Source organism: Strix aluco, chromosome 2 (assembly GCF_031877795.1).
Source record: "Strix aluco isolate bStrAlu1 chromosome 2, bStrAlu1.hap1, whole genome shotgun sequence".
NCBI lineage: Eukaryota > Metazoa > Chordata > Aves > Strigiformes > Strigidae > Strix > Strix aluco.
The window spans coordinates 49,505,401-49,519,745 of NC_133932.1; positions in this window are offsets into that span (position 1 = coordinate 49,505,401).

Here is a 14,345-nt window from a genome sequence, read left to right on the forward strand (position 1 = left end):
CCGCCTGGGCCCCGGGGCCCGGGCGGGCCCGGCGGGGCTGTGGGCTCACGCCTAAGCCCCGGAGGAAATGGCAAATTGTGTATGTGTGTAGAGGAGAAAAGAAAAATGGTGTATATGGGGAGAGGGCATGCGTGCAGCCCCGTGCGTGTGCCTGCAGAAGGAAACTCTCTGCCAACATGTGAGATTTCCCGCCTGCTATCTCTCCTATCTGCGGCAGCGTGGGTTCTGTGGGCATTTCATCACTCGCGGTCACACCAATCTCTGCCAAGTGCAGCTTGTACGTTCTGTCCTAATTGAATACCCAAAATGTGAAAAAGCATACTGCCTTAGGTCTGAAATCTGGAATTGCTGTCAGCTGGGCAGCAATTTGTGAGCAAGCTCCACGTTGTGCATGTGGTGGCTGCATTAAGAGTGTGGTTAAACAAAAATGAGACCACTAAGTGCCTTTTAATTCATAGAATCACAGAACGGTTTTGATAGGAAGGGACCTTTAAAGGTCATTTAGTCCAACCCCCTTGCAGTGAGCAGGGACACCTTCAACTAGATCAGACTGCTCAGAGCCACGTTCAGCCTGACCTTGACTTTTCAGGGATGGGGCATCCACAACTTCTCTGGGCAACCTGCTCCAGTGTTTCGCGAACCTCATTGTAAAAAATTTCTTCCTTATATCTAGTCTAAATCTACCCTCATTTAGTTTAAAACCATTACCCTTTGTCCTATCCCTACACTCCCTGATAGAGAGTCCCTTCCCATCTTTCCTGCAGGCCTCCTTTAAGTACTGGAAGGCTGCTGTAAGGTCTCCCCAGAGCCTTCTCTTTGGGCTGAAGAACCCCAACTCTCTCAGCCTGTCTTCATAAGGGAGGTGCTCCAGCCCCCTGATCATCTTCGTGGCCTCCTCTGGACTCACTCCAACAGGTCCATGTCCTTCTTACTCTGGGGGCTCCAGAGCTGGACACAGCACTGCAGGTGGGTTCTACTGCGGTTTTGAGCCCAGAGGGCAACCGGGCGCCCCACAGCTGTTCATTCCCTCCTTCCCCCCCAGCACAGGGAAGGAGAAAATGAAGCAAAAGTCTCGGGAATGGAGATGAGGACAGAGAGGGGTGTCTTGCCCACTACGGTCACTGGCAAAAGACAGACTCATTAGGGAAAGAAAAAGAGCATCACTTTAATTCAAACTCTAATAAAACCAGCACTTAACAGACAGAGTGGGACAGTGAGAAGCGTTACCACATCTTAAAAACACCTTCCCCCACCCCTCCCTTCTTCCTAGGCTCAGCTTTGTTCCCGATTTCTCTACCTCCTCCCCCAGCAGTGCAGGGGGCAGCAGATGGGGGGTTTTCAGTCAGTCCACTGCTCCTTCCTCCAGGAGAGGGGGAAGCACTCCCCTGCTCCACATGGCATCCCTCTCATGGGAAACAGTCCTCCACAAACTCTCTCTGCCATGAGTTCTCCCCGCCGGATGGATTCTTCTTGAGATGCTCCACCGTGGGCCTCCTCCACGTGTAGCAGTCCTCCCAGCACCGAACTACAACAGCAGGGGCTGTTTCTTCCCACAGAATCCTGGGTGTCCTCCACACTCTGCTCCACCTGTGACCAGCATGAGTGGTGCGGGGGGGGCCCTGCTGTCTCACCACAGGTTACAGGGGGGCTCCCTGTGATATACTATACTTCACAGCTGCTTGTAGCCATGGCTAATCATTATGCTAGTAGCTATAGTTACTGCACATATGGAGAGCGATAAGAAATTCATAAAAAATAGGTTTTGATCTCTAAACCCTAGAAAATAGGTAGAATGACCTGGACCATGAAGACGATGCCTGGGATTGTGTTGAGGATGAGTTATTTGACAATTTGGGAAAGTGACCATTCGCTTGCTTAACTTGGCAATGAAACTAACTTTTGAGTGTCCTGAAAGTGAACTACCTTCATTAGAATACTAAAAAACATACCTACAGGTCAAGAAGACCCCTGCCCAGGTTAAGACCCTCCCCCTGAGCATGCATAGTAGTACAAGCATGAGGTAAGCCATATTATAATTGTATGTTAATCACTAATCAATCAGTATCTAATAGGCGTGTTATGGAAAAGTACTAACCTCTGATTTTTGTGTATAAAAGGAGCATGAAAACCTGCTGTTGGTGTGCTTGATTTGTGGAAAAGTCCACCGAGCCCCCAGGCTTGAATAAATACAATATCTCTCCTGAGTGTGTTAAGATTGGTTTATTGCACGCCAGGCATGGATCTGCTTTTCACATAACAGCTGCTCTGGCACACCTCCCCCCCTTCCTCCTCCTTCCTTCCACTGACCTCGGTGTTCACATAGTGTCCTTCCTGTAACTCCTCCTCATAAGTCCCAACCCCCTCTCAGGTTCCCCTTCTTAAATACATTATCGCAGAGGCGTGGCCACCATCACTAATTGGCTCAGCCTTGGCCAGAGGTGGGTCTGACTTGGAGCCAGGGGAGCTTTCCATAGGGAGCCACAGCTGTAGCCCCTTCCCCCACTGCCAAAACCCCACCACAAAAACCCAGCACGGGTCTCACGAGAGCAGAGTGGAGGGGGATAATCACCTCCCTTGACCTGCTGGCCACACTTCTCTTGATGCAGCACAGGATACTGTTGGCTTTCTGGGCTGTGAGCACACATTGCTGGCTCATAGTCAGTTTTCCTTCCACTACTACTCCCAAGTCCTTCCCTGCAGGGTGGCTCTCAATCCACTCATCGTCCAGCCTGTATTTGTGCTTGGGATTGCCTTGATCCCTTGCAGGACCTTGCACTTGGTCTTGTTGAACTTCATGAGGTTTGCATGGTCCCACCTCTCAAGCCTGTCCAGGTCCTTCTGGATGCCATCCCTTCCCTCCAGCGTGTTGACTGAACCACACAGCTTGGTGTCATTGGCAAACTTGCTGAGGGTGCACTCAGTCACACTGTCACCAACAAAGATGTTAAACAGCGGTGGTCCCAACACTGTCCCCTGGGGAGTGCCACTTGTCACTGCTCTCCACTTGGACACTGAGCTGTTGGCGGCAACTCTTTGAGTGCGACCGTCCAGCCAATTCCTTACCCACCGAGAGGTCCATTTGTCAAATCTACGTCTCTCCAATTTAGGGACAAGGATGTCGTGTAGGACAGCATTGAATGCTTTTCACAAGTCCAGATAGATGACGTCAGTTGCTTTTCCCTTATCCACCCGCACTGTAACCCTGTCACAGAAGGCCACCGAATTTGTCAGGCAGGATTTGCCCTTAGTGAAGCCACCAATCACCTCCTTATTTTCCATGTGCCTTAGCATAGTTTCCAGGAGGATCCGCTCCATGATCTTGGGCACAGATGTGAGACTGACTGGCCTGTAGTTCTCCAAGCCTTCCTTTTTTCCCTTTTTAAAAATGGTGGTTATGTTTCCCCTTTTCCAGGGGAAATGATATAGAACAGAGCAGAGCCAAAAGAAAATGCTGAAGGCTATTTTCAAAGAATACGGTCTCTGTAGAAGAAGAAAGGGTTTAGCAAGGCACCTATCATTATATATTGTGCCTTGAAAAAATCCTACTGTTTTTCTGGTTTCCTACAACAGAATCCACCCTTTAAAAAGATATTTCACAAAATTAAATTCATGGAAGTGGGAGAAACAAGACCTTGCAGGCATGCTTGCACTTCTTAACCTGTGATTTTAGTGTTCCTTTCTCCCAAAGCTGACTCCTCTTCAGAAGATTCTCCTTTCCTTTCCCTTCCCATCTCTTGTCATGCTTGCCTTTAAGTTCCAGTCTAGGCTCTACAAGTTAGGGATCATGCTTGTAAAATGCCATTCATATTGTTACTGTCACAGTAATAATCTTACTGGGGTGTATTTGCCCACCTGAAGGAACTGAAGATTACTGAGATCAGAAGGGTAAGGCTCTGGAACAGCCCTCTGATGGCTGTGGAAGCAAAACACCTACATAGCTGTCAGGCTTGATCAGTGTGTGTGAAATTATGGAAAACTGTATTAAATGCCTGCCTACAGGAGAAATGGACTTGATGGCACGAGATCCCTTTGTCCTTTTTTTTCACATGGAGTTGATGGTGGTCAGTCTGATTATACCTCCTAAAATGTTGGAAGCAGGATAAAATCTGATCTTCTTTTCAGCGCTGCTGTTTAAGTTTGACTTTCCTCCCCTATCAAGGGCATGTCATTAAAGGGAGGATGAACAAAACCTGTTTGCTTAAGCACTCTGACCCTGATGGAAAAAAAGCACTTCAACAATCTTTGTGCTCCCACTGATTTCAGATTCAGGCATGCCTTACATTTAAGCTTGCTAAAATGTGTTGATGGATTACTGTCTTGCATGATCCAACTCTAGTCGTACTAAACTTAACATCAAGCTTTCCTAAATCCCACTGCTTGTAAGGAAAGTGACAGTCATGGCCTCACAAAATTATTTTGGTTGTACCTGCTCTTCTCTGTAAAAGAGTAGTGATTTGAAGACTAGTTGTATACTAAAGTTGAAAAAAAGTGAGAGGTTGAGAGGTATGCACTTTGTATAATGTTAATATCCCTCAGTTGAAAGGTACCAATAAATGAGAGAGAAAACCAATAAAATCAATGCAGTAAAAATAGAAAAGAATCAGGCCTCTAGTGAGTGGAGAAAATGCTGAAGGACAAAAATGGGTTTTATCTGCAGAATATAAGGTAGTTAAATAGCACTAATTTGAAGTTCATATGTGATTAAATATATATAGACATGGACGAGAGTTCAGGAGGGCAACAAGAAAAACTTTCTGGCTGCTGCTCTACTATCAAAACTTCTGCAAGTGATTAAAAATTAAAAAATTTGTAAATGAAATCCAAGAAGAAATCCACATATCTATCACTCTTCAGTGTCCAAACAGATAACATGGGCAGCTTCTTTCTTTGTCTAGTGATGAAATACTTGATGTGAATACTGCTTTTTGTATTAAATTGATGAAATTAAGTTATGCTGTTAATATGTAATATGAGTAACACGGTGCTACGTTCATCACCGTGCTACACTTATCCAGTTGTACAGCTGTTCCAAAGATAGTAGGGTTTACCCATGTGCAAGGGGAAAGCTCTTAAATCTTTCCTTTCTTTTAACAGGCTGTGTTCCTGCATGTCACACCCTATTCAGGCTCACAAGGTTGTTCAGTTTTGGCAAAGGGCTTGATTGTGGCAGGGTGTAATTGCCACGGTGTCAATAAAGTTATGGAAGCAGAGAGTGATTTAGGCTACTAAAGCAATTTAGAAATGGTTATGGAGGTTCTGTCTATTCTTGCCTGTAGTCATAAAATACTTCACTATCATTTAAATGACCTAATACAAAATTATCTTGGAAAAATTAGCATACTATTTTGTAGCAAGATGTCTGTCGCCATTTCCTGGAACAGATGGAGCAGATGTTCAATATTGTGCTGGTGAAACTAGCAGTTGTGCTTATCTTCCTCATGGCTTACAGGGACATTTTAACAAATATATTGCATTGCTTGTCATGCACGACAGAAAATCTATAGTGTAGAAAACTTTGCTCGAGAAAAGAGGGTAGAAAACTTCTGTTTTGTAAGTGGTATTGGATCAGAATGACCATAATTAAAATTATCAATTAGAGAAGTCTTCTCCTTTTTGGCTCTTGATAAGGCTAGACTGGTGGGATCAGCTATGTGTGCGCTGACTGCAAAGACTCCTTGAAGAAAATGTGTATCAGGCTGGGAAGTGCTGGGTGGTGCCATTTGCTTTGATGGGAACTTCATCCTGACTTCTAACTGCTGCTAATATTATCAGCAAGCTGAAGCAGTATGGCTGAGTAGATATAAAGTTCTAAAACCTGCCACTCAGTAGTGTAGAGGTATCACAGATATATTTATTCCCATAACCTACCTTTGGGGAATACGCTAGTGTTTGGAGACGAATTTATGATTTTCCTCTGCAAACATGCCTGCCATAGAAAAGTTCTGCTTCATTTCTTTTCCTTTCTCCTCCAGCTGGCTTTGCTTCTTGCGGCATCAGTGTCAGAAACCCTGCGGAGCCTGTGTGATAGCAACAGGACCTAGCATGTTATTAATGTGTTTGACTGAGCATGGCAAAAAAGGGCCATCAATACTGCTAGTCACTGGGTGATGGCGGTGTAGGGTTCCTAAAGCACCACCTGTTCCAAGCTTTCTTCTGCCTCTGTAAGCGCTGACAGAATCTAGGAGTTTGTGAATGTAAACAAATATTGTGAAACCACCTTCTTGACCTAATAAATAATGTAGTCCTTGTGGGCCCTGTCAGTTTTCCTTTGGCTGTCACCTGTGGGTGGGTTACAAGTGTGTCTACACTCTATCTCGTTTTTTCTTCCTAACAAACATGTATTCAAAGAAAGTGCCCAAAATGTCTCTCAGCATTAGCATGATTTTTGGACAGTCTCACTGACAAGTAAAGGCAGAGAAAGTCAACACCGAACAACATCTGTTATACATAAGCTGTCCTTTACAAGTCAATGGACTATGAGGATAGTTGAGGTATTGCTCCAGAAAATCAACACTGGATGTCTGGACTTACCCTTGGCAGTGTGCTGCTGACTTGCCCTGAGACCATCACAGCTAGGAGCTTGCTAGCCAAAATAATGTATCTATCTTTGTCTGGTGTTCCCGGCCAAGACAGATCTTCACCCACAGAGCAGTAACCCCACTGTGTCAAGTGTAGTGGTCTCCCTCAGTGTCATTCATGGGGGTTCACAGGCTCCTGCCCTCGGGGTCCCACCCTTGGCTCTGCCTTCTTGGGTCTGAACTGAGACAAGCACACTCTGGTCTAAGCCTCGAGCTCAGTCAGCCTTTGGGAAAAGGTGGAAAATTTGTCACCTCAGCTCAGACAAAAAGCGAAGCTGCATCCTGCCCTCGCAGGGATCTGCACCACAGCCTCATGGATGGAAAGAAACTCTGTGGCAACACAATTTCATATTCTCTCAAACCAGAACAGGTGATGCTGATAGTTGTTGATGATGCCTGGATATTCCTCTTCTGTGGGTAGTCACTAAAGCCTCGCTCAAGCTTATGGGTATGCTAGCTGCCTTGCATTTGGGATAAGTGGAGGAAAATGAAATATTTAGCTGTTGTCAAAAAAGTAGACCCTACTGCCTGAAGCATGGGTGATCACATTAAGATCTGTGGAAGAGAGGAGGCTGCATTCCCATGATACTGGGATAATGTGGTCTTAAAAAATTCCCAGCTCCTCTCCTTATGCTTGCCTACCTGCCCCTCTTCAGTCTTCTCTTGAAAAGCCTTTTGTATTATCTATTTTCTAGCACTCTTCCATATCTAAATTTGCCTTCCTCTTCTATTTGGACTTGTGAAAGAGAAAAATGGCTTTTGACCAGAAATATTTACGCACCTTGATGAGTTAGCCGCTTTTACGCTGCTCACTAGGTGGCAGTAAGATGCTGTTATACTGATTAAAAAAAAATGAAGTCATGTATTCTCCAAGTGCCTGAAATTTCCTAAAGTCTGAGGATCTGGTATCAGATTTTTTTTCTAAAGTACAAGGTTCACAGGTGTGGGAAATGCAAGATGAAGTTCCTGTGAACTTGTTACAACAATAAAGGTAACCATCCTTGTGTAATTTTTCAGTAAGTTTTCTCTATTATGCCTCCAAGAGTGAAGATGCTGGGGATACTAAAGTAGTCTCTTAAAAAGGGGGGCAAAATAAGAAAAAAATAACCATAAAACTCGTGGTGAAAAAGGTGGAAATTTGTAACAGAAGATAAGTTTTAACCTGATCACTATGAAGTACTGAAATTAATATTGGATTTTTGTTTCTGCTTCCTGTTTTGCTAGCTAGACACAGTTTTCTGGGAGGTTAAATAGCAGTCCAGAAAGCTATCATCTCTACTTTAACTAAGTTGAGTAGAGTGCGCAGGTCTTTGTTCTTCTCTGCTGCTTCAGAAATCCCTGTGCTCCATTTAGAATTGCTGTAAATAAATGAAGACTTTACAAATTTTTATGGTAATATTCTCATCCATTCCAATTAAATTTTGCATACATTTCAGAGATTCAACTATTTCACCTTGTCTGCTTGGTCTAATGCAAGGACCTAGAGGTTTCCTTGCAAAGCAAAATTTCTTAGTCATTGGCAGTGAAACAGATCTAATAGTCGTGTTCCCCAGACCATAGGTATGTGTCTTGAATCTCCTTCAGTTAGCTCCTATAGCCTAATTGGGCATATAAATTGTGTTGGTAGTAAACTGTACATTAATTTAGGTCAATACTAACATAAGCCCTGTCTCTGCTTTGAATCGTCAACTTTCCAAGGTGCCTTGGGAAGCCATGCCTCTGTGCAAGAGCCAATATTTGATCTACCACATCTAAACTTGAAATTGAGTGCTGTTGTTTTCCCATAATTAAAGGAAAAAACCCCTGTCCTTTATAGCTAGGGGTTTTGTTTATTATTACATGCTTACTTTTTCTTGAGAAAGACATCATTCTTAGATGTTTAGGAAAGTTTGCAAGTTTACAAACTCTTAAGTGAAAGCATAGGGATTTCAAGATACTGTATGTATTCAAGATAGTACACTTAAAGTATACTACTTATATGCAAAGCATTTATATGTTTATACCCTACAATCTCATTCACCATTACAGAATCAAAATATGGAGGAAAATGTTTAAAAGATACTAATACTTGATACAATTGAGTGCAGCTGATTTTCTTGTGTCTGCTGCTCTCAAAGCCTACATAAAGCATGGTATGAAACTTAGGCACTTAAATCACAATACAGGAGTGAAAATGGAAATACTATGACTGTTTTCTTCAGTATGGAGTCTAAAGTGATAAAAAAGGGAATGGGTTTGTTCATGCCATCAGGTAATCTGAAAATAAAATAGCAGTTCTGCATGTGCACAGTTCCCATTAATGCTGAGGGCTGCTTCCCACACGGTTCAAGGCAGCAAAGCCTGTCCCTGGATATGGGGACAGGTACATCTGAACTGCTGTGGAGCTGCAACCGTCTTGTCAAAATTTGTATCATCTCTGCCTCCCACTGGGTGGGAGGTGCTGCTAAATAATTCCCGCTATTTTAAAAAAGATTTTAAAACTTTCCAAGATTTTGAAGATGGTAAGTATTGCTGAGATAAATGAAATAATGTGTTGACCTGCTGCACAGCTAGCTGTTACATGGAATTATTCCTGAGGCCTACGCTTTGAAATAGTTGTTATGAAAAGTTGGCTGAGTGAGCTCAAGTTCCCAGTTAAGAAAGATGATAACTGAATAGTTCATGGGGCAGAATTCCTCTCTTAGACCTGGGTGTTGATTTCTGAGATAAGACTTCTGCCAGATGGTATTTTTAATGGAAATGAAACAAGCAGCACTTTAAAAAAAAGGAAAAGTCAGATTCCATATCCCCCGATCATCCTGTAGGAAAGCAGACTTCAGGGTCATTTGCAACATTTGCTGGCATTTTGCAGAGGACTGACTTGATGCTTTTCATCCTGGTGAGTCTGCAGCCACGTTACCAACAGACTGGAGCCTCTCACTGTTTAGCAAGGAATAATTTATTTTAAAAACGCCTCATTAAAAATACCTGACATCTTCTCTTCGGTGATTTCATTTTTATTACCTAAGAGCAGTTTACTTACTGGAAAACCATGGATACAGCCAGAAACAGCTGTGGCAAGTTGGCATCAGTACTGTTATAAATGCGGAGGCAGAGCCGAAAATAACTTTTATAAATTTATTGCAATAAGAACAAGCTTTGTACGCCGGGGGGCAGGGGGGCTTTCTGCTCCGCACCGGCGCACACCAGGTGGTGCTGCGTCACTCCCTTTTATAGTCTCTTCTTCACATGCGCAGCGGGGTCCCTTAAACTTTTCCCGGGCTTTCTGGTGTTGCTGGGGCTCCTGGCAGGGATTCCTCCAATTATATTTCACCTGCGCAATTTGGTGTTGCTGGGGGCTTCTGACGGGGGTCCCGCCAGTAATTTTCCACCTGTTTAGCAACAGTCACCGAGGAAAAAAAACCTCCAAACCCTTTTAACCATAAAACCATGAAACATCTCCTTCAACATATATACATCGCAAAACATGTTAAAATCACTACATTCTCTTAACGCAAATCACCACCATATTCTTCACAGTACCAAACAGTCTTGGCTGTGTCACGGGCTTTGTGCTTGGTTCCTCCGCAGGCAGCGGCAGTAGGCCTTGCAAATCACCTGCTCACTGCACCTGGCGCTTGGCCACATTTGAACAGGTCACTGTAGGTAACTGCTGATAAATTTACCAAATTATTTGTTGAGGGTCAGTAGCTCATTATAATCCCACACCGTGTCATGCTTCAGCGCATCCATGGTCCCATCTTGGTGCTCCTGGGTGCTTCTGATAATGGGTGGGGGAGCCACTGTGGGGTTGTTTTTGCAGGAGGGAGGGAAAAGCCTGTCACCAGCAACCCAGGGTATGTCCCTCCTCACCAAGGTTTTTTTTTTTTTTAAAATTACAAATATAGAGCAAGCAGAAGGCTCCAGACGACAACATATAGCCTGGTCAGTAGATGTGCTAAATCCTTCTGCACCCACTCAAAGAAAATGTGAGTCTGCCCTGTCTGTAGCTACAGGAGCTGTCTGTTTTTTGGCAGCTGTAAAGATTTTGCTTTTAGCCTGAATGTCTCTGCTGTGAAGCCTGCTGTTGGTGAAGGCAGTGGTCCCACAACTGAAGAGCGGGAGCTTCGCTGGGCAGCAGTGGTCTGCTTCTTGGCAGACCAGTGGGGAAAGTCACTGCACCAAAACTCCCCCTTTCCTCACCCCCAGTGGCACATAACAGCCCCAAGGCTGGAAGAAAGGAAATGATGAGCCCCATGCCTTGAGCTTTTGTGCAGTGTTGCCAAATCCAGATGCTAAAAGATCAGGGGATGGGAAGCAGTAACAGTAATAGACTTGGAGACCTTTGGACCTGTCTGGTTCCTTGTGTGCATGTAGGGTTCATATGTCTGGGCTTCCATGAAGGCCCCAAACTGTTGTTTGTTTCAAATGAAAGATGAGTTTTCATGTAATTATGAGACTTTTGAAGGAGGGACTTTGGGAAAATAAGAAAATATTGTGATGCTCCTGAAGAACTGTGCCCAGCCTTTGGGCAGGTGAAGGCAGAAGAGCCTGGAGGAGTCTCTTCCTTTTGCCATGGGTCAGATTTGATGTTGGCTCTTAAGCAAGGTGGCTGTAAGGGCAGAGTGCATGGGGGTCCATGCAGGTGCTCAGCCTCTGCTGTGTCTGCAGGCTTGTCCTGCTGCTGGCTGGCTAAGGGAGAGTCCAGCAGCTCCTTCCACCCTCTTCCCCAGCAGGCAACTGCTGCTGGGAGATGAAGCAGGGTCAGGGGCCGTTTTCAGAGGCTGGTTGGAGAAAAGGAGATTACAGGCATCACTAGGGGGAGTCTGGCGTTACTCTGATTCCGCTCTGCCCAATGGACCCTGCTGCCCTGGTTAAATACCTCAAGACAGCTGGGCCAGGCCTGGGTTTGGAGGAATGTCATCTCTGAAAGATTGACTCTGGCGCTCGAGGGAATTAGCATGGAATAAAGACTTGAGGAAGCTGAACTGAGTCTGAGCATCAAAAGACACAAATATTGCTAAAATATTATATGAAATGAATGTTAATGGAAAAAAATTAAACATTAGTGAAGCATGCAGAGCTGGAAACATTGCTACGGTTTTTAGGTTTTAATTATTTGGAAACTGTTCATTTAAACTCTGTTTCTGTGCAGTGATTGTCCTAATGTGGTTGGGTTTGGGATTTAACACTGCTGAATTTTCCTTTCTTTATGAATGCTAAGTACTGAAATATTCATTATACATGTGTCCTCCTGGCTTCTGGAGTGCTGTGGAGGGAGATTTTTTTGCACACTAAATTTTGCAGTAAATGATACCAGTTACTGCCTAATGGTACTTACTGTAGCTCCGGTGACATAAATGGTTCTGTCCAAAAGACATTTCATCTGAAATGAAACATTTCACACGTTGGTGTTTCACAACAGAACAGTAGTGCTACCTTACCTGTTTCACCTTTTGATTGGAAAAATACTGCAAAGCTCAAAGCATATGTTTTCACAGTGCTCCATGAGCTCACGTGGCCATCTTTATATACCTATACACACAGAGACACATACGCGTGCCAGTGAGAAAACCCAAATTAATTTTTTTTCTTCCACTGGAAGGTTTTACCTCTTCAGTGGAGAATACTCCATTAATATTGACATACTTCATAATACCTGTTTTCAGAGACAGGAACATTTTTAATCCCCAGTCTTGCTTCACTTGAGTGGATACAAATCTACTTGTTAACTAGAGCATTGGTATCTTGAATTATAATGGCATATTTTTGGGCATCATTGTGTGGTCTGTTTTCTGATTTCTTGTCTGGAAGTTTTTATCTTTGCTATCTTATCCATCTGATGCCTTCTGGAAACAATTTTCCCTTTACACCACTTCATAAAGTTCTGCATACACTAGACTGGAGGTTCTGGGCCGTTTCTCACATTTTGTAATGAATTTTCTGATTGAATTCTTTTACAGATAGCACCTCATACATGCAAAGCAGTGCCTAAGATCCTGGTGGATTTTTTTACTGATTGTATGTATAAAGCCTTAAGAACTTGTGATGTGTTCTGAAAAGCTAAGTTGCCACTGGAACTTGCACATTTATATTTTTCAAGGCATTGAATGAAAAATCTGAAAAGGGATAAGAATAAGCCCGTTAACATAAAAATAAGTAAAATTAGAAAGAACCAAGTATGTTTGCATAGTTAAATTTTATTTGGAATAACTACAACAATTTTGAATAACTACGTATCTGTTGACAAATAGCTGGATGTTATTAGAGGAACTCTGTCACTGACATTTAGTTAATGTCTCAGGCTTTAGATGAGTAGTCGTAACACTAAGACAATTAATCTAGAATCATAGAGGGAAGGGCCAGTATGGTTGTGTAGGTTCAAAATTTTCATCACTGGGCAACCCATATGAATTGTAAATTGGGCTTTTGTTAACACTTCTTAAAAGACAGCTCTATTGTGTGATGTTCATCAAGGGTGCCTGAACACAGGGGTGAAAGGCAGGGGCCTCACCCCTACGGAAGCAGGTCCCTGGCCCTCCAGGTGAGCTCCAGAAGGGCCTGAGATCCCAAGGAGTGGCCTGAGTGGCTGCGGGAGAGGTCTGATGGCTGAGGGGAAGGCTATTCTGCAGGGGTTGTTTAGGGCATTAAAGGAGTGGAAGAAATCCACAGAACTGAGCAGCTGAAGAAAAAAATAGGAGTGTTAGTGGGGAAAGCATCGTGATGGGGAGGAAGACTGCTGTTGTAAGCAGCACAAGTGACTGCTTGTAAGTCAGTAAACAGGGAATCCCTGGGAGAAGAAACAATGTGTGGCGTCATTCAGAAGAGCAAGTGGGACCTCGTTTGCCCAGTTAGGGCTGGAAGGACTTTTGGTCATTGCAACCACAGTGTACTCTGATTCAGCCAACTCTCAGTAGCAGAGCAGGAATGCCCCCACATCCCCTCCCCCAATTCACTGTACTAAAGGACCACAGGAAGGGAAAATGGCAATTTGACACCAGTCTTTAAAAAGGACTTTGGAAAGATGTCAATGTGACTTTTGTCGACACAAATCATGTCTGAGAGAAATCCACTGCTGTTCGTCTGAAGCACTGACACGTGTATGGATTAGGGTGATTTGGTTGGTATGGTGTGCTCAGATTTTCCAAAAGCTTTTGATAAGCTCCTCAGTTGGAAGACCCTAAAGAAGCAAAACTGTAGCAGGATGAAAGGAAAGATCCCCTCTGGAACTGATGTGAGTAGTAGGAATAAATGGTCAGGTATTTCACTGGGAGATAACAAGTGGAATCCCACAGGGATCTGCACGAAGATCTGTGATGTCTGGAAAATGTGCTAGTGACGTGCTGGATGTTTCTTTAACTGAGTTATTCAGGGTAGGAAAAATAAAATTCTACTTTAAAAAATGTGGAAGAATCTCATGATACCGAGTAGCATTGCAGTAAAATGGCAGCCCACATTTAGTGCCAATAAGCACAAAATAATGCACATGGGAAAAAATAAACCTGACTGTATGACCCTGAAGATGGACTTTAAACTACCTCTTACCACTCAGGGAAGAGAGTTCAGAGTGGCTGTCAGTAATTCTAAGAAATGTTGGCTGAGGGCAGAGCAATGCTCAAAAAGTAAATAGATTGTCAGAAATTGCTAGGGAAGACACAGAAAACAAAATAATCATTTTGCTGTGCATTCACCTCTTGATTACTCTGCGCTGTTCTGGTCTCCCTGTCTAAGAAAAGATATAGCAGAGTCCGAAAGGGACAGAGAAACCTGACAAGTGTTTTCAGAAAT